At 37.5% G+C, this 19,325-nt stretch overlaps 1 protein-coding gene across 4 annotated transcripts in view; it reads left to right on the top strand.

Annotated features, from left to right (window-relative positions):
- The first annotated feature begins 2,425 nt into the window (after nt 1–2,425).
- Nucleotides 2,426–19,325, top strand: part of NIPBL (NIPBL cohesin loading factor) — a 147,963-nt gene continuing 131,063 nt past the window's right edge. For all 4 annotated transcript variants that reach the window (XM_058044612.1, XM_058044613.1, XM_058044610.1 and 1 more), the window contains exon 1: nt 2,426–3,155. The gene's annotated coding sequence lies outside the window, so the exon portion shown is untranslated. The remainder of the gene's footprint in view (nt 3,156–19,325) is intronic.

Genomic DNA, 19,325 nt, shown 5'->3' with positions numbered 1-19,325 from the left:
GAATTCAGTCATTTGTTTTGGGCAAAAGATGCATTTGCCCTGGACATCAAAAGGAGCAGGATTAGGTTCTAAAACTTTTACCCTGAAACTTGCAGTTCATTTTCTAGACTACATAGGTGTGGGTTTGCCAGGGTAATTCAGAGAGCTCTGCCCTTCTCCACACTGCAACCAGCTTTGTTCGTGCAGTTTATGCTCCTTAGTGTGCTACAGTCATGGTTGCATGGCTGCATAGCTCCTCCCATAGAGATTAGGGCCATCCCCACCCCATGACTAAGGCCTGGAACACAAATAAGGTTTAAAGGCTTTTGCAGCAGTTATCAGGTAATCTGAAATACTTGATTTATCACTTCTCTGGTCATTTCAGGCATAATGACATGAACCCTATGCCTACTACAGTGCTTTTAGGAATATAGTGAACATCCATTCTGCAATAGATTGTTGTGAGTGCGCTTTTGAAGCAGAATACAAGGAACTGCTTGTCTGAATGCAGTCAAAGAATTTGATCTTTCATTTTTAAAAGTGGAATAAAAATATTTTATTTCCCTTAAGGAAAATAAAATCCTGATTTGCTCATGTGTGTTACACACCACCTTCTCTCTTAATGGTTTAAATTAGTTGTTCTCTTGTGCAGGTAATACAGCATAGTAGTCAAGTAAAATGGCCATTTCTACAAGTTCTTTTAGTTGAGTGGTATTTTAAAAGCATTAAATGGTCTAGTGATATTCTGATTGAAACCATAATCAAATAGGTGTTGTGCCTGACCATAGAACCATAAAAAAACATATTTGGCATTTGAAAATTAAAAATTCAATGTTCTGTATTTTATTTACATATTAATTCACCAACTAAGAAAAAAATAATTATTTAATAGGATTACTAAAATTACAGAAAGACTCCATCAACATAAATTGGTAACAATCACTTAGAAGTAGATTGAAATAGTATTCCTGAGCTTTGTAATTTTAGAATTACATTTTCCTGGAAATTCACAGATGTGTAAGTACGCATATATATGCTATATGAACTCCAGATAGGTAGTTCCCTAAGTTATATTTTATTTCCAAGAGAACGTAAACAGTTTTCTCCTTAAGTTACAGAGTTGCAATGTATTAAATTAAGTGCAAAGACTTAAGGACACACTTCATTTGCAACACCAATTATTCACCTTTATTTTGAATTGATAACTTCAAGTTATAAATGCATAAACAATTATAGGATTGGGACCCTTTATATTGACTTGGAACAAAGATCTGTAATATATTTTTTTCAGAGCCTAGTTTACCCTGTCTCTTAATACGTGCCATTAGAACAATAGTATTTCCACTACTGAATTACCGTGTTTTCCAGTGCCGTCTTCACTTCTGTATTTTTAAACAAAAAAAAACAAAACAAAAACAAAAACAAAACAAAAAAAAACCCAAAAAAAACCACTTGTAAACCAAACTTTGATTCATCCAAAATTATGAATTTTGTAGTAGTTTAAGCATAAGAGAAGCATTTGAAGTCTATATTAAAACCAGAGCACAATTCAAAAAATCCTAAGCATTGGAGAGATCAGGTGCACTGGTGTAAGATTCTGTCCCTTTGTGCAAATAACATTTATCCAGCGCTGAAAGGGTGTGTTTATATGTCACAGGGTATTTACAGCTGTGTCCAGCTGATTCCTGGAGTCGACAGACAAGGAGTGCTTCCTTTAGAAATGAAAGGATTTTTGTCCAAGTACTGAGCAGCAAACGACATTAAGTGAGTACTAAAAGACATAGTTACTTCATGGGATATAAATGCTTCTTCATTATTATCCTGTGTTATGATTATTCGGTTTTACCTGTAGAGAGGAACACCAGAAAGTCTTTCAGATTAGGACATGCTCTTTCTCCAAACACTCCTTCACAACACACAATTAAAATATTTACAGTAAATATAGTGGCGGTGGAGCCTCAGCCTTCAGCGAAGGACATTTCACCTGAACATCAGCATTTTCCCCGGTGCTCGTCCAAAAAGCCCGTTTTTGAAAGCCACTCCCTTTTCGTATGTCCATCTGGAAATCCCTCGCCCCGGCAATGCTTTGAGCAGCGGGTGTTTCGGTTCCTGCGGCGCGGCCTCTCACATCCACACAGAAAGGGCATGAGCGGCGACAGTAACTCCAGCGAGTGTCCCACCTCCAGGGGCTGCCGCCTCTGAGGGTTCAGTTTAAGAGCCCTTTCCAGGTCTGCCTCCTGCGAGGCAGCCTTTTGCAGTCCTCCTCCACCATGCTTAGGCAGGACAGAAAAATAAACACCAAAACGTGTATTTTTTTCCAAGAGAATCCCTTCTTCGCAAATCCTCAGCGGAGGCTTAAGCATAAACTTCTGTCTCGTTCCGCGCACCAAAAGGCCGGGAGGAGGGAGAAAATAAAAAAAAGGGGGGAAAAAGAGACGGTCGTGCAGCAGGGAGAGGAGCTACGCAGGGGAGGCTCTGCCGGGAGAGGCGAGGCAAGGGAGCCCCTCCAGCTGCAGCGGCGGAAGCGGCGCTGGTGGAGCGAGGGAGCGTTCGGCGAGGAGGAGGCAGCGGAGGGAAGGGGGAGGTTGCTGGTGTTTGGCGCCGGTGGAGGGAGTCATTCCTGCCGCTGCACTTCCGGTCGGCATTTTGTTCTGAGAGGGAGCGAGAGAGACACACAGAGGATCCTTCCCCCTCCTCCTCCTCCTCCCCCTCCTCGCCCTTCTCTCCCTTTGCCCCCCCGCTCGGTACCGACTCACCGTGCCCAGGCCGCCTCTCCCCGCCCTCCTGCGCTCGCACTCTCGGAGGGAGCGGCGGCGGCGGCGGCCCCTTGGCAGCGCTGCCCCTGGGCCACCCTCCGCTCTCCCCGGCTCGGAACCGGTTCGGCGCGGCGCGGCCCGACCCGTGTTGATGTTGTGAAGCAGGCTCGGGGGGAAGGGATTTGCCTCGGCCGCACACCCCCCGGCTCTACATGTTCGCTGCACTGAGGAGGAGACGGAAGAGGAGCCAGCCCCCCTCCCGGCCCGGATTATTGTTGTTATATTATCTCCCCTCCTCCTCCTGCTCCGCGGCGGCGGCGGCGGCCCAGCGGCGGCGGCGGCCTCTCTGAGGAGGGAGGGGGGCGGATTTCTCTCCCCCTCTCTCGGATTCTCGTTGGATTCAGACGCCGATTTGCTCAGGTAATCCCCCCTCCTTGTCTCCCCTTCCCCTCCCTGCCCTCGCCAGCAGCGGGCCGGGCCTCTCAGCCCAGCGGCCCAGCACTGCCGGGAGCAGAGGGGATTAGCTGTTATCCGGGGTAGAGGGGAGTAAGTGGCAACCGGAGGTGTTTATTTCGCAGCCCCCCTTCCTGCTCGGTCGGGTTTGGCGGAGGAGATTGGTTCGTGCCGGGCTGCCGGGAGGCCCAGGCCCGGCGGAGGGCGCAGGCCCGCCGGCCAGCGCCTTTACTCCAGCTCGGGGATTAGAAAGGCGAAGCGGCTGCTCAGTGACAGGCCTCAACCCGAAAAGAGCAGGAGGAGCAGGAGGAAACAATACATTTAGTCGCAAATGTGCACTGATCCTTTCCCATATTTACAACTTCACCTAGGGCAAGGAAGGGTCCCAGAGCAGACAGCCCTCTGAAGTGGGGCAGAAGTGGAGGCATAGGGGAGGAGAGACAATGTAAATACTCAGGAACAAAAATGCCACTTGTCTTTGCTACTACCTTGTTCTTCTAACCAAGTGTGTTCTGAACATTCAAAAGTTTAAATGCTTTTGGTTTTATAATTTGCAGATGTTTCATTTCTAAATAACATTATTGATTAGTATGTTAATGACTTAGTATATTTATAGCATAAAATAGTGCTTGAAGGATGATTGACACAACACGAACACCTGCAGACCCAAGAAATACAGATAGCATAGCATATTATATTAGGTATTCCGCACAATTTTGGTGTCTGTGTCCTGTATACGCTACAGGAATATATGTTAAAGGAAGAAGTACCATTTTCTGCTTCTAGCAAACGGAAAACAGGCAAGGGATCGTGTGTAAAGTGCTGTGTTTGTGACATTTAAGGGACCAAGGTGAGGATGAGATCTTAACCAAAGTACTTGAGAGTCACATCTAAATTTATTTATGTGAAGTGTGAGGAATCTTAAAAAGCATCATCTTTTCTTGTCAGGCTATATCACTTTGAGATCCTGAGGTTGTTATTAGCTGTTTGTGTCCATGATGTTTGAATATGTAATTAGGTGTAATTTTTACAGGTCAACTGTGTTTTGAAAATGACTGTTTATTAGTCTCAGGTCTTTATAAATAAATAGTAGCTGATTTACAATAAAGTAAATCTTGTACTTATAAATGGTAGAGTTGTAAATGTTGCTAAAAACTCAGGCACATTTAAACAAACACCCTGTGAACTAATAAAAATGCTTCTACAGAAATTACATAGCTGCAGGAAATTTTAAGATACAAAGTTTTCATCCTAGTAGAGAGGAATTTTGTTAGTGGCAAATTATTGTTGATATTACATAATTTGTTACATTTTCAGCAGGATTTTTAGTTGTTCAGGTAGATTTGCTGTTATAAAACATGGTTACTATATCTAATAGAGTAACTTTCTGATGCATTGTGTTCAGAGTCTTGTAAATGAAACTCTGCTATCGTGCCTCCTGCGTGCCCTGATACATGTTTAAAAGGGTGAAGTTAATATAGCTGTCACGTAGAAGGCGTGTTTTTAATGCTGTAAATCCGTGTAGTAGTCAGTAGCGTGTCCGTGATTTGTATTGGTCAGGGAGCAGTTTGAATTTTAAAAAGCCAGAAGATCCTGCTGAGCCCCAATCCCGGCCTCCCTTCCTCCCACTAATCTCCCATTCCTGTCTTTGTGCTGCCTGGTCCTGTTAGACACTGTTTGCAACAGGGCCTCAGGCCTACGTGCGTGGAGAGGAACCATTTACAGTTCGAAAAAGCAGCTTTTTATTTTTAAACTTTGTGAGATGCAGAGGGAGCCACTAGTCGTCTCTAACTGTCCCCACCTCGGTGTGTAACAGCGGAATTGCTGTTTGCTTTTGCCCTGTAGTGTGCGTGGAGACCGAGTGTAACTCTGTTTCGCAGGAAAGAAAGGACTGTGCAGAAGCAGTTGTAGTTCTTGGGTAGTTTTCATCATCAGGAAGCGACATTACAGCCCTAGCGTTTCTTGCGTCTGTGTTTCAGGCAGCTGCCGTTCTAAGAAGAATGTGTTTGTTAAGCTAACAGTAGTGAACTTTTCTGACTGATTTTTCATTTAAGGAGGGTTGCTTTAAATATTCTCGATATGAGCAGGAAATGAGCTACTGTAGTTACACAGTTCCTGTCAAGTTTATCTTGCCAGGGTTGTGTGGTTGTGTTTACAGCACCCTTCTTTTTTTTTTTTTTTTCTTTTTATCTTTTTTTTTTTAACTGGAACGGATGCACTTTTCTGGAATGAAGAATAGTTGTATTTATAAAGTGAAATATAAGATGTCTATTTTTATTTGTAATTAGTTTTTTGGGTTTGTTCCTATGAGCCCCGTATGTGGTTAATCGTGAATTAGTTGCTTGATCAGTTTATATAGTTTTACAGAAATATTTAAAGTTGAGATATTTATAAGAGGACTTTTTCTTTTGAGTTGCATATTTTAGCATATTTGAGAGTGTGTGTGTGCATGCGTGAAGCAGGCTTGTGGCACTTTCATACTACTTTTTCCCTGATGTTAAGAGTTTCTACTAAGTGTTTATCACAACAGCTAGCTGCCTAAGGACAATGTATTTATTTTAGTGATGTTATGGAAATACAAAATTAATTATTCTCGAGATGTTAGTTGTAACTATTATTTTATCAAAAAGAGAAAAATGCTTATTTCTACATTTTATTTTTACTTTTTCCTGCTTTTTGCATTTTGAATTTACTTCCTCTGCACAAGTTGTTTTTTTCCTCTCAACTTCTTGAACATTTTACCTAAGGTTATTCCAACAAAAATCCCTTCCTGAAATCTTTAGCTGTTGATTAAAGCTGATTTTATACTTTTTAAAAATCAAAACATAGGAACAGAAATGTCAGTAAAATAATGGTTTTTTTTTTAATTTGCAATGTTTAAGTTTTGACTTAGAAGCAACAGACAGATCAGAGAAGCCAAATTATATACCTAAGCCCTTTTGAAAATCATTATTCTACATAAGAGCACAGGTACCCCATTAAACCTTATGCTTGAGACTCCATGTACATAAATGTTCATACAACTCTTCTTGCAGAATCAAGGCCATAGATAGTAATTTCCTTAGGAGAGAAACTTTTTGTTTGCTTGTGTTGTTTTGTTAATTTGTTTGTTAGTGATTGTTAAGGTAATATAACTTTAATCCTAAATGTTTTGTGTATATAGTTCTCTACAATATAAATAAACAATATTTTGGATGATACTAGGTAAAAAATGTGGATTGATTTAAGCTAGAGATTCTATTCCTCTTTTTATATGTTCTGTGGCAACTGGACTTTCCTGTCTATTATATTACAAAATGTTAAACTGATTATACCCAATTTATGTTAATATTTCATAAAAATTGCACAAGACATATGAAACTTCTGGATAATTGCTGTAACTAGAGAGAAAAATATCTACTTTTATCCTGAATATCTAGATCTAGGAAAGAAATCAAGTCTTCAAATTCACAACTTTATAATTTCTAGAAAGTATGTTAGAGGAGTGGGTAATATTCATGAATGTGTGTAATTTGGATAACAACCATGGACATACTTAATCAGAAAAACATGAGTAGTTGTAGCTTTAGAATTCGTTGACTGGTAGGTGTGAGGTGGGTCTTCAGGTGTTAGGGTGGTATTTAGTATCACAAAACACTAAGAATGTTTAACATTGGAAAGAATGGCCATTTCAGTATCATACCACTTATTTTAGATCTTGTTTTTCATTTGCCTTTATTAGAAGTAATTCAGGTTAGGTTAGCTTCTGATTTTGAAACATCAGCAGTAATGAGCACTTAGTTGTAAAGAGATATCTGCAAGGATATGCTTGAAATTGGTTATACCTGTGTATTGTTGCTAATAACTCTATACAATAATGATCTCTTTTAATAATGAAAAAGTATTCTTGAAATTAAGAAAATAAGTGTTTGACAATTGCAAACTCCTTAATATAACTCATGTACATTTATATTTTTATTTTCTTTGTATTGCAAACATACTTTTTAGTAGCTGATCCTGACCCCCAAAAGGTGTTAAAAAAGCGCTTTACATTGACATGTATGACACTCCATGAGTAAGGAAATTGAGTTTGAGGAGATTGTGCAGGGCCTGTGATTTGTGTTTCAGTTCTTGTCCCTACTGTTAGCCATAGAAAATCTCCCCAGCAAAAGGAAGGGAAGAAAGGATTTTGGCCCATCTGTATGTGGAAACTAAAAGGGATTCCAGTCAGATTGAATATGGTTGTTAATACTGTATTTTAAGGTGATTACTTGGTCTGCACAAATAACTCCAAAAGAATGTAAATATCCAAGACCAGTTTTCATGTTGAAGTCATAAAAAATTCTAGAAAAAGTTTATTTTATGGCCTTTAGAATTTGTATCAATTTTAAGTGTAAGTAATCAGAGATATCAGATCCTTTTTATATGAAATTTTAAATTTTAAAATTTAAATTTAAAATTTAAATTTTTCATTTTATTGCTGGGGTTTGATTTGAAGTGCTCTGGTTTTTGTAGCAGCGTATATGTGTAGACATGCAATGCGTTTTAGAGGAACAGTGTCAGAGACCCCTAGGCTGCAAAATAAGGGAGTACTGTAAGGAAACAGCTAAGTGAGGAGCTGGGCCTTTAACTGCCCACAGCTGACCACTCTTATAACCTAGCTCATGCACTTATCATTCAGTGTGTACCCTGTTGCCTTATTACCTGCTGTGTACATCCCAGTCACTCAGGAAGGCTGAAGTGTTTTCATATTTTAATTTGTAGAGTTATCTCAAAACAAGGTGCAGACTTCAGAGAGTTTTGGTTTTGCACATCTGTAAAAGATTTTTTTTCGATTTTACAGATGAAAGACTGCAATGGAATCAAAATAATGAATTTTAAAAGCTTATAAATCTTATCTGTTGTGACATACTTTACTCTTCAGATTTTTAAAGTTACTTTACAGCACTTAGGAAGTTCATAACATTGTTTTTGTTGGCCTTGTTTGTGGTCATGTATGTTCTGCACTTCAGCTTGTTAGGCTCATTGTTTCTCCTCTTGAAACCCTAAGTATAGAATGGTTTTTCACTGGAGGCCTTAAATATCTATTAAATTTCAACTCTTTTGATCATGGCAACAGTTGGAAAAAACCGGACTGCCTGTCCTGAGAACCTAAAAAAGAATCATCCTCTATCTCTTAAAGTTTATTTGGGAGAGAACCGGGCAGATCATTAACTCAAATCGCGCAGTAATTATCTGTTGTGGCTACAATATTGAACACAGAGATACAAAATGTTACTGTTACTCTCTAGGATTGCTAGTTCCTGTTGGAAGGTATCCTAAGCATGGGGTTGGGATTCTTGGGGATAGAGCTCTGGCTCTTGGCCTGATAATTGTTGCACTTGATGAGAGTGCTTGAGAGCCCACCTCCACGCCCAGTGGTCAGACCCTTCGATGTCAGTTGTCAGGCTCCTCTAAGACTGTTAGTGAAGCAAGGCTCTTCTGGGGTGGAGTAAGCGCATTCCTAGCCAGAAGGTTGCTTCAGGGATATAGGAAGTCCAGCCCCAAATGTTTAGTTGTATCAGGCACAAAAGTTCTTGAACTCTTTTCTTCTCCTTTGGCTTTTTGCATCATGCTCAAAGCGTGGCTCAGGGACTGTGAGTACAGAACAGGCAGAATAAGTAGCCCTTTAGTCTTATTAACTTATTTCCTTTCTGTCTTGTGCAGATTTTCTGTGAGAGTACATTTGTGGAGGCTTTTTGTTAGTTTGTTTTGATTTTCTGCTTTTGGTTTTGATTGTTTTTTAGAAGAGTTGTTTTTCATAAAAGTCAGTTTTCGGCAAAAGATGTCTTGAATGTGAAACTTCTCAGTCAGCTGGTTTTATTAACTGTGCTTTATTCGAATTCCTTAGTAGGAAAGTGTTATGTTCCACGTAAGGCACCTCCTTGTACTTTGTAAGTTTGTGTTTCATGACATATATGTCATGTGCCATTTGTCATGACATATACCATTTCTTGTTATCCTCTGAATAACAAGAAGTGGTATATGATCATCTAATCAATGAGTATCACAATGCGCAAGGAGCTAAAATATGGGTACAAGCAACCATAACACTAACATTTCTTAATACTTCTATGCTTGTTTTTGTATTACCAACCTTTTTTCTCCCTTTTTTTTCCCCTCAAGCTCACTGAATAACAAACATATGTCTGTGCTAATGCAATCTCTATCTCTCATGTTTGAACTTAAGTGTTTCCTCTACGTTGACCTCAGAAAGGATGAGGTTGCAAATACTCCATCTCTGAAATTTTGTTTTCAAGTCTTATGACTTAGTATGACTGTCTGCATTTCTTTCATGCTATTTTCCATTCAGATGTGTTGCTTTCTCTTTTTCTTCAGATATGTTTTCTGGCTACTGAGATTAGGAGGAAGAATTTGGAGGGCCCTCACCAGATGCTACGTACAGCAGCTGACTTTAAAAAATTGCCGTAGAAAAAATAATCTGGAACCTTGGGGTTCTTTTGATTATTTTTTAGGTTCTCAGGACACTTTTTGTAGTGTAAAAGCTGAACAAGTTTGGTGAGATTCTAATGAGACTGTGGGGAGAACTTATGGGGAGTTCTTTGTGAAGATCTAAAATCTTTGATTTTTTTAAACTTTGTTATGTTTTTTTTCTGAAGGAAAAAATTTAAATCTGCTTTGTCATGTGTTTGTTAAGTTTCTACTTAAAACTAAGGTGATGTAATTGCTTTTTACTGTGCGAATGCTATGTTTCCTTTTTTTTCCTTTCTTTTGAATTAATGGAAAATAGATTTTTTTCTGCTAACATGCTCAGTAGTGATTGTCTCTTCCTGGCAATTTCTTTTAAAAACTCATGTTGAGGCATAACCTGTAACATAGCACAATTTCATTTATCCTTTTAAAATTTAGCAGTCAAGGATTTGAAGCATTGCTTATCAGAGTTACTGACTTTAAGAATGCATGTTACTCCTTGCATGTAGGTAGGACTGGTTCTCCTCTGTTTCCTGATTACTGATGTACTTTTTAAAGGCAATGATTTTACTTCTGACTTTGCTCAACTTCAGTCATTTGGGCCAAAATCTTCTATTTGAGTGAATGCCCTTTATTGACTTATTATCTGGATAATGTTCAAAGTGAACATAGTTCACTGGCTTCTAAGGGCTGTGATAGAAGAAAAAATTCTTTTAAATTATTCCTGACCTCTTTTTCAAGCTGTTCTTTGGAAAAAGGAGTTTAGAATTTCAGTGTGAAATAACTTTTTACATTAAGGATGTACATTTAGTTGCTGTTTGAAAAGCTTTCAGAAAATTGGGCAAATTATTAGTGTCTAAAAAATTAACTGATTTCCCTGATTGTAAGTGCTATTGTTGAAGAACTTTGTGTGCACAACAGAGCTTTCCTAAAAAGTTCTAAGCAGTGAGATAGTTGTACAAACTCTTAGTTTTATGGTTTCCATTCTCTTCTTATCCACAATGCAGATTAATATGAGTGTGTCAAAGAAAAGAAGAAAAATTGCAGGTGGATGGAAGGATGAGCATATGGAGAAGGAGAGCAGTGGACTGGAGCTGGACTTGGATAGGGAGGAAATGGAGTTTGAAGGGTAGAAACTGGGAGAATGTAGGAGCTTTGAAGTTCTTAAGGAGCAGAGCCTTAAGAACATCTCCTGTGAAGACAGTCTGAGAGAATTGGGAATGTCTGAAGAAAAGAAGGCTCTGGGGTGAGACTCCATAGCACTTCTCAGTATCTAAGTGGGACATTTCACGAAAGCTGGAGAGGGATCTTTTACAAGGGCATGAAGTGCTGGGACAGCAGGGAATAGCTTTCAGATGACAGAGGGAAGGTTTAGATTAGGTCTTAGGAAGGCATTTCTTTCTTTGAGAGTGATGAGACAATCTGTTGCCCAGAGAAATTGTAGCTGTTCCAGCCCTAGAAGCGTTCAAGGCCAGGTTGGATGGGGTTAGTGGAAGGTGTATTTGCCCATGGCAGGGAGGATGACCTTTAAGGTTCCTTCCAAGCCAGATTCATTCTGTTGTTCTGTGAAATAATGACTGAACTCTAGTGGCTGGACAAAGGAGCTGGTGTGGCAGATACAAGTGGCCTTAAGAAAGATAAAGGAAGAGCTGTGATGAAACAGCCTTATCAAGAAGCAAAGGCAAAAAGATACTGTGGATTTGCTTGTACAGTCAAGGAAAGCAGTTCAGGGATGAGAGCGGATGGGAAGGGTGTTCTGAGAGAGGCCAGAGAAGGGAAGGAGAAGAAATTGCCTGAGAAGTCAGAAGAACAAAACAAGGATTGGCTGGGCAAAGAAGCATTATTTCACACAGAGGAATTCATTGTTTGAGTTGTCTTTTTTTTTTTTTTTTTCCCTAAACTGAGAAAATTACTTAGGAAAAAAAAAGCTCAGAAATTTAGACTACTTCTTTTAAGAGCTAATGATAGGAGATTCTGTAGTTCAGATTACCTCTATAGGTATGTGTGCCACTTTTCAGAATGCATTGCTGTATTCTTAAATCTATAATCCCATTTCTACTGACAACAGGATGTCTATTTCAGTGATTGTGTAAAATAAGTTGAATTGGGTTTTTAATTTTTTTTTTTAAAAACAACAGGTTTTTCCCTCCAAGTATTTGCCATAGATATTGTTGATTCTGCCTTGGAGAAAGGGATAAACTTTAGAGATTGCTTTCAGTCCTGTCTTTTATGATTAAACATTTTGATTCTCTTTGGTGTTCAGTGTGTAGCCTTGTGCCTGAATTGTTTTGTGTCATGAAGCCCTGCTCCAGAGACTGAAGTCTTAATTTCCTCATAGGCTTTTTTGTGGTCTGTATTGGAATACTGTAATTCCACAATTAAGCTCCACAAATGCTTATTTTTTAAATGTTTTTGAGAGTAGTATTTAATCACGTAAGTTGAGTACTGAGATTAAAAAGTTGATCTTCATTATCTTTGGAAGTCTAACTGGAACAAGTGTAGAATCTTAATTTTAAATTAACTGACTTTTTTTTTTTTGTATCATGATTTATATGGTAATAGTGGAACAGATTTTGTAAATTTTGGTTACAAATATGACTAATCGGTGCTTGTTCAAATTAGGCTTTGGAGCCTGCAGGATAAAAGGAACACAGAAATATTTGCCATTGGTAATAAAAATAGAATGAGATTCCCAAGAGTGGTGTTTTTTTGTTTCCTGCTATCTGATCTGAAGCCTCTTTCCCTTCGTATTTGCTTTGTTTTTACTTGGACTTGAAGTGTCATGTGTACAACAGACCTTACAGTCTTATGAATAGGCTCTGATTCATTTCCAGAGCAGATCCCTCCCGTAAGCTGGAGGATGATTGGGCCCAGGGATGGCAGAGAAGTGTTACACAATTACATAAAAACCCAAGGACCGTGTCAGAATTCTTGGAGGCAAGGGACGTTTATTAACTTTTGATTGACATTGCAAAGACTTTCAACCTGGGGGTGGGGGATTTCCTGTAAAAGTCTAGAAACTTTTGAGTCAATACTCAGAAAAAGTAATGTTTTAGTATTTGTTGACATCAGCTTTTCAGTGCTGAGTGCTCTGCTTTAGAGGGTGTTTTTAAAGTCATGCTTCTAACATTTTTAATAGTAAGAGTTTTAACATACAGCTATGCATTTAGTGTGATGCATTTCTAAGCACTGTCTTCTAAAATAGCTGTTAGAGTGCAGTAAGTGAAATTTACAGTCATGATTTCTACATCATAAAAAGGAATTGGAGTGAGATCAAAAAGGGACTTTGTTGTGATACTGCTATTGAAAAGGTCACCGCTTGAATGTCAGTCAAAAGTTTGAGATGTGAGAGATGCGAAATGGAACTTAGCTCCTCTGGTGCTAAGTAAGGGATCTATATTGGTCAGTTGATAGAAAACACTGAAGAGATTCTTGCATCCTGGAGTTCAGTTTGAATCACTTTATTTGAAAATCATGTTCTCTCCTTCTGGTTTTTGTCCTGTTCTAATTAATTTTCTTTGCACTGTGATGTAGTACTCCTTCAGCAGCAGGAGAAGGAAATGGTCACCTCCCCATAAAATATAAAGCCAGTCAAAGGCACTAAGAGATAGTGACAAATGCATGTTTGAATGTCCTGCTACTGAGGAGGATTTCAGAATCTGTCAGATACCTCAAGCAGGTGTTCAATGTCTGTCCTCCTGAGATTTTAAATGAAGTGTTGGAGGCAATGGCTAGTACACAGTGCCAAGTAATCCATTTTCTATGTTAGGTATGTTCAAAGCATGTTTATGACTGGACTTTCTTACTCTGAAGGTCTTGCCAAGACTTACTGGTAAAACAGGTGTTGAGCTGCTTGGTACTGACATACACTGAAGCAAGGTTGCAGGTGAGCTTTTCTGGTCATAAGTTAGGTGACTAATGGCTTAGAGAGTTGTAGGAACACACTGTGCACTCCAGAGTCACTATTGTAAAAGGTTATTTAGAGTTATGACTCTGCATATTTACTCACTGGAGTATTTCCCTCTGGCATTCTATCTAGCATGATGTAAAATTTAGTCATGTTATTTGCAAAAATAGGTAATTTATTTTTTACTGTGGAAAATATAATTAAAATATTTGAGGAATTGAAATAAAAATGAAATGGTGTAAAGACTGTTTTGTCTGTAATTCACTACATATCATTACATGAACAAGCCATCATACTACTGGAAAGTAAACATTCTCAGTTTTCACTTATGAACAAGCCATCATACTACTGGAAAGTAAATAAACATTCTCAGTTTTCACATCATACTATAATTTTAGCCCACAACCTGGAGAAAGAATAATGAGAACTATTTATTTAATTTTGTGGTGTATTAAACACTTGCCTTGAACCTAGTAGACTTTAGAATAGGAATTCCCTCTTTTTTTTTTTTTTTTGTAAATGTTTGTGTTTATTCCTGATTAATCTTTTTCCTAGACTCAAAGTAGACATATGATGTCATGAAATTAAGCAAATTCCTAATCATGTCTTGACAAACAATTAGTCAGTGAAGTCTCATAAAAAGCTCTGTAGGTGGACTTCTGAGAATTCAACACAAGTCCTGAAAATCTGAAGTTATTACAAGCTCATCTACAGTGAATGTTCAATTGTGTATATGTAGGATGTGGCAATTGCACCATAACTTGGGTTAATTTAAACCTGTTTCATTGCTGGCTAAGGAAGGTTGGATTAATTTGCATTTTTCATGGCATTATGTACAATTATTGAAAGTCAGCTGATGCATAGTTAACTAGACAGTGTAATCTACTTGGACTAATCAGCTTGCTCAAGTGTGGCTGTCACTCCGTGTAGCCCTATGTAAAATTTGAGTGAGAACACTATTTGCCTGAAACAAAAATATTTATAGTCTGCTACCTGCCCCTAATTACTGATACAGGTGTAAATTGGAGCAAGTGTTTTAGGAAGGGTGAATAAAATGGATGAAATCCTCATTGTAAAGTACACAAATTTTGTAATTCTGGTAGAAGAAAGCATAAAGCTTGTTATAGATATAGCAGATAATTCTTTTAAACAAGAACAGAAATATTGGTTTTATGATGATGCTTAAATACTTATGCTATTTTCTAATAAATCAAACAAAAGTTAGAAAATTTACATACTTTAGTTTTAAGGGTGACCCTATAGAAACAGCATCAGTTACCAAAGACATTAAACTTGCTGTGCAGAACTTAAAAGTTTTATTTGCAAAATGACGGTTACCTTGATAGGAAGAATTTAGTTTAGTTTCAAGATTATTTAGTTTAGTGCATGATTATGATTTATAAACATTCTGTAAATCAACTTACATGCAGGTTCATTCATAATGCTTTAAAATTATACTTTTGTGAATGGATTACTGAAAGTAATCCATGGTTTACACAGATGTGATTACTAGAAATTGATATCAATGTATTTGCTTCCTTAAATAAGAAGTAACAAGAACTTTAATGTTAGGGTATTCACATATAATAGAACATTTATTTTATGATTTCAGCTATTATAGTAGTAAATAGTGGGTGCACATAAGACGAAATAGCTCCTTTTTTCTTTAGGTATGAGATGATAATTTTTAGGCTAGATAATTTTTAGGGTAACAATAGCTTTGTGATCCTGTTGTAGTTACTTAGTATTGTTCTGTGGTTAATTCGTTTCTTTCATAATCATTGTTAATTGTTTTATGAATCTTTGTAAGTTAAAGATGTTTCTATTTTGAGGGAATGAAGGGGGAGTGGGTTGTGGTCTGGAGTGCTAATTGATGAAATGTAGTGGTGGGCTCCCAGTTATGATTGCTTTGCTGTAACTCTCTGGACTCTGAACATAGTCTAATAAATCCAGCACTAATTTAGTTTACTAACACACTTATCAGTGGTGTGTTAATTAGCGTCAGGTAACTTGAAAGATTTTTTTTTAATAGATACACCTCTGTAAAATACTTACATATTTGTGAGGGTAATAACTTAGATACTTGTCCACTGAAAAAGCGAAGAGTTGCCTTTCAGAATTCACCTTAAAATCTTTTAGAAATAAGTACCTACTTGACAGTTGGTGTCTTAGAAAATGTAGAAGAGGATGTTTGGTATGAGTAAACAGTAGGAATGATTAGCAGTGGGGGGAGCTCAAGTTCCTTGTAATATGAACCTGGAAGACACAAATGTAGGTGAATGTTGGATTATGTGAAATAGGAGTTCAGTACTGTACAGAATACTACTGTCAGGATAAATCTATGTCTTAGACACTAATATTTCATATGTGCCAAAACATGCAGACAATAATCTCAAACATTTGGCCTGGGAAGGCACTTGTGATTCTGCAGGCTCTAATTTATGGTCTCCCATGGCAACTCTTAAAGAGAAAAAAGGATTGTGAGTTAAGATGTGTCCCACAATCATATCCTGTGAGTTTAATTTAAAGAGTTTATTTTTTTCTGGATATAAACAATCTGTTCACACAGAAACAGATCTTCACCTTGCTGCTAAGGTGTCCTACCATTTGTTGTATGTTTAATCACATAGATTGGTCAATTGGCAATTATTCTGTTGGAAACAGGACAAAAACCTCAGTATTTTCATGGCCTGGACAAGTGGCTACCAGTGGTTAGTGTGCCTGCCTGTATAGATGCCTTGGCATCCAAAGTAAGGATGAAAGACTATTAGCTACTCCTTATTCCTACTTTAGTGTGTGTATATGTCAGTCTTGATGCAAATCTAAGGTATTTGAGGCCTGATCTGTTTGAGATGCTTCTGGTTTCTCTTCAGATGACATGTGAGTGAAATTAGAAGGGTGCCATCTTTAATTATGCTTTTGATGCTTTTGAATTGTTAGAATATCCCCAAAAAGATGTGTAGTTTTTATGTCCCCTTTGTGCTAAGGTAACTTTCAGTTTGGAAGAAAAAGCAAATAGATTCTGGCAAAGTTGCAGAGAATTGAGAAAAAACTCCAAATGAGCTTGTGACTGGAGAAATAATGTTTCACAGCAGAAAGATTGAGCTATCATTCTAAAAGGTGCATGTTATCAGCTTCATCTCAGAAAAGACTGCAAAGATAAGCTTTAGTCTTCCTTCAAAGATACTGCCCTAAAAATATATATTACTAGCAGTGCTGTTGTTTACATCTTGCTCTGTATGTATTTATTAGCATTCATCAGTGATTTATGATTGGCAAACAGCTGTAACTGTACTTATAAGACAGTGAGCTGAAAATCATTGCACACTTATTTTAAGATAGTTTAAAATTAAAGTAAATAGAAGATACAATGATAATAATTGAATTTTATGAGGAGTTCATAGTTTTTTTCAAGGTAGGTAAAATTTAGCTCAATTGATTAGGGCATGCCGATAATAACACCAAGGATGGGGATTTGATCCCCATGTGGACCATTGATGTATGAGTGGAATTATGATCCTTGTGGGTCTTCCAACTCCGAATATTCTGTGATGCTTTCTGTGTGCTAAATACCTCTATTTTAAAATCCACTCCCTTCCTAGAAAAAGGGAACATGTGATTGCAAATTATTCTACTCCAACAGGTTATGAAAATAAAGTGCTCAGTATCCAATTGTGTGACTTCTATTAAAAAACTAAGCATGACTCACTAATCTAGTCTTCAGTTTATTCATTAATTTGATTATCTACATGGTCAGTTATGATTATCTTTGTATTTGTAGTGTATGGGCCATGGTTCACCTTTACCTTAGCAACAGCCGGGACAATAGTGAATTCTAGTCAAAAATTTTGGATAAAAGCCTCAGTGAAACTGAGAGTTGTAATTAGGCTTCTCTTGCACAGTAGTGAGGTTCAAACCTTTAGGAAGAGATGGTTGTCATTTAGAATGAAGTACCTGGAGAATAATCATCTTTTATGTTCTTCTACATAAAAGATGAAGAAGAACATCTGTGTGTTGTCAGGAGTGTAAAGATTCAGTGTGGATTTTCGTGGTGTGGCCCTGTGAGGTCTAATGGAACTTTCATGAAAGAGTTCTTGGGTCCTCCCCATATGCCCACAACACAGCCAGCTGTGCAGCCTGGAATGTGGAACTGTGTCCCTGGCCTAAGACATACTTCTTTTATGTTAGCTCATCAGTTTAGAATTTAGAGATTTAGATACAGGATGCACATGGATTTTTATTTAATCAATTAAGTGGTATCTGCAGCTCATAGAAATAAAGATCACAAATGGGAAAATGTAGATTTTTCAGTTTTGGTCATTAGTTAATGACCAACTTTCTCTAATTGGAAGGTGTGACTTATTTATATAAATATGGAAAAAATAGTTACTATATATGAATGAGTAGAGAAGCATTTGCAGTGCATTTATCCTCTCTCAGGTTTTACCAGTCCTTTCTTTGAACAAGTATTGCTAAGAGCACTATTTTCTTTCACATATTAATGGGTTTTTGGCATGTTTTTTATTTGCCAGCTTCATTGACTCCTTGCTTCTATAAGTGAGAGCTTGTACATGTGACATAATTAGAATATACTTTCTGGAAAGGCCATGTAAATACTTTAGTAAGTGAAGTTGAAAACAGACTTAGCTAAACATAAACCAAGCTGCTCTTACACTGAGACTTACATTTCTGGATTTCTCTGATGTCTCTGATTAGTTTAAATGTCTACTTTTCAGAAAAGTCTAGTCATTTTTCATTAGTAAGGGCTTGCCAATCTCTGTCTTTTCCCTCACTCCCCCATAATTTTGCAATTGGCTATTTAATCACTAACTCTTGTAAGCCAGTGAAGAAGCCACATCATGAAAGGGAGTCCAGTGAAATAAAAATCTTTCTTGCCCTGTTTCTTTGGAGCATTGACAGCAAATATTGGTTGAGTGAATTATGAATGAGGCTGGAACTTTGCAAGTGTGTGATGTGAACTAGATGGTCCCTTTCTCGCCTTGCAAAATACAGAGAGATGTGTTTTCATGTCAGTGAGTTGGATAGGTTTGTGGGAGAAAACTTGGTTTCTGAGGGAGCATTTGTTGTTGATTTGCAATGAATTTCATTGTTTATTTTGTGGTATTGCAGTGCTTGATTAAAATATTTATAAACTATTTGGGAATACTTACTTTCAAAATATGTTGCTACACTACATCCTGAGAAATGTTTTGGCTGAGTGGAAGATATTAACAACTTACACATTTAAATGTAACAGAACAGATAATTCTGCCAGGATCTTTTATTTTCTTGGCTTTTGGGGTAAGATGGTATGAATGTGTTGTCTTGTTTTCTTACATAGATTAAGTTTTAGCAGTCATATGATCTAGTGAGGACTTTCTCTGTATGAAATGTACAGTTTTTGATGATACTTTGCACCAAAGCAAAACAGAAACAGTATATGGCATCTTTGGTTTTTGGAAATCTTACATTAGTAAAAATCCTTAATTTGACTTTTGAGAACAACATAGTGATATTTGTGGGAAAATTCAAATCAAAGTGTACTAGAGTTGCAATTGTAGAATGTAATTAAAGTGTTCTATTTCAGAAATAATGTAATGTTATAAAGTTGAAACAACTAAGTTCTGTTATTTTAAATTAAAGTTGATTTAAGTGGAAATATTTTCTAAGATGTGTCCACTTTGACATATGACAGTGTTCAGTGAAGCACTCTAATTAAAAAAATTCTCATTGAGTTACATGGATAGGTGTTTGGGAAGAGCATAAATATTTTCTCTCTA

This window comes from Melospiza georgiana, chromosome Z (assembly GCF_028018845.1).
Source record: "Melospiza georgiana isolate bMelGeo1 chromosome Z, bMelGeo1.pri, whole genome shotgun sequence".
Taxonomy (NCBI): domain Eukaryota; kingdom Metazoa; phylum Chordata; class Aves; order Passeriformes; family Passerellidae; genus Melospiza; species Melospiza georgiana.
This window is presented reverse-complemented; position numbering and strand designations above follow the sequence as displayed.